The sequence below is a fragment of the Arachis stenosperma genome, chromosome 9 (genome assembly GCF_014773155.1).
Source record: "Arachis stenosperma cultivar V10309 chromosome 9, arast.V10309.gnm1.PFL2, whole genome shotgun sequence".
NCBI lineage: Eukaryota > Viridiplantae > Streptophyta > Magnoliopsida > Fabales > Fabaceae > Arachis > Arachis stenosperma.
The window spans coordinates 129,453,789-129,455,473 of NC_080385.1; the positions used below are offsets into that span (position 1 = coordinate 129,453,789).

The following is a 1,685-nucleotide window of genomic DNA, read 5'->3' on the forward strand; positions in this document are numbered from 1 at the left end:
AAGTCCATGAGCTTGTTTTCTTGAATTGTCTGCCATCTCTAATGAGATTCTTGCAGCTTGCACCTCAAAGATCCCTAATTTCTCCATTACAGAGAGGGGCATGAGGTTTACACTTGACCCCAAGTCACACAAGGCCTTCTTGAAGGTCATGGTGCCTATGGTACAAGGTATAGAAAACTTCCCAGGATCCTGCCTCTTTTGAGGCAGTTTCTGCCTAGACAAGTCATCCAGTTCTTTGGTGAGCAAGGGTGGTTCATCCTCCCAAGTCTCATTTCCAAATAACTTGTCATTTAGCTTCATGATTGCTCCAAGGTATTTAGCAACTTGCTCTTCAGTGACATACTCATCCTCTTCAGAGGAAGAATACTCATCAGAGCTCATGAATGGCAGAAGTAAGTCCAATGGAATCTCTATGGTCTCATTTTGAGCCTCAGATTCCCATTGTTCCTCATTGAGGAACTCAGAGGAGATTGGTACACGCCTACTGAGGTCTTCCTCAGTGGCGTCCTCCTCCTCTTTTTCCTCTCCATATTCGGCCATGTCTATGGCTTTGCACTCTCCTTTTGGATTTTCTTCTGTATTACTTGGGAGAGTGCTAGGAGGGAGTTCAGTAACTTTCTTGCTCAGCTGACCCACTTGTCCTTCCAAATTTCTGATGGAGGATCTTGTTTCATTCATGAAACTTTGAGTGGTCTTTATTAGATCAGAGACCATTGTTGCTAAGTCAGAAGTATTCTGCTTAGAACTCTCTGTCTGTTGCTGAGAAGATGATGGAAAAGGCTTGCTATTGCTAAACCTGTTTCTTCCACCATTATTGTTATTGAAACCTTGTTGAGGTCTCTCTTGATTCTTCCATGAGAGATTTGGGTGATTTCTCCATGAAGAATTATAGGTGTTTCCATAGGGTTCTCCTAGGTAATTCACCTCTTCCATGGAAGGGTTCTCAGGATCATAAGCTTCTTCCTCAGTTGAAGCATCCTTAGTACTGTTTGGTGCATTTTGCATTCCAGACAGACTCTGAGAAATCAAATTGACTTGTTGAGTCAATATCTTGTTCTGAGCCAATATGGCATTCAGAGTGTCAATCTCAAGAACTCCTTTCTTCTGACTAGTCCCATTGTTCACAGGATTCCTTTCAGAAGTGTACATGAATTGGTTATTTGCAACCATTTCAATCAATTCTTGAGCTTCTGCAGGCGTCTTCTTCAGATGAAGAGATCCTCCAGCAGAGCTATCCAAGGACATCTTAGATAGTTCAGAGAGACCATCATAGAAAATACCTATGATGCTCCATTCAGAAAGCATGTCTGAGGGACATCTTCTGATTAATTGTTTGTATCTTTCCCAAGCTTCATAGAGGGATTCTCCATCCTTCTGTCTGAAGGTTTGGACTTCCACTCTAAGCTTACTCCATCTTTGTGGTGGAAAGAACTTTGCCAAGAAGGCATTGACTAGCTTTTCCCAAGAGTCCAGGCTTTCTTTAGGTTGAGAATCCAACCATATTCTAGCTCTGTCTCTTACAGCAAAAGGGAATAGCATCAGTCTGTAGACCTCAGGGTTGACCCCATTAGTCTTGACTGTGTCACAGATTTGCAAGAATTCAGCTAAGAACTGATGAGGATCCTCCATTGGAAGTCCATGGAACTTGCAATTCTGTTGCATTAGAGAAACTAATTGAGGCTTAA

The 1,685-nt window shown here is 42.3% G+C and overlaps 1 non-coding gene across 1 annotated transcript; it reads left to right on the plus strand.

The window, feature by feature from the left end:
* The first annotated feature begins 1,299 nt into the window (after window positions 1-1,299).
* LOC130953188 (small nucleolar RNA R71) lies at window positions 1,300-1,407 on the plus strand. The gene has a single exon (XR_009075360.1). It is a non-coding gene; the product is annotated as a small nucleolar RNA R71 (small nucleolar RNA).
* The last annotated feature ends 278 nt before the right edge of the window (window positions 1,408-1,685 follow it).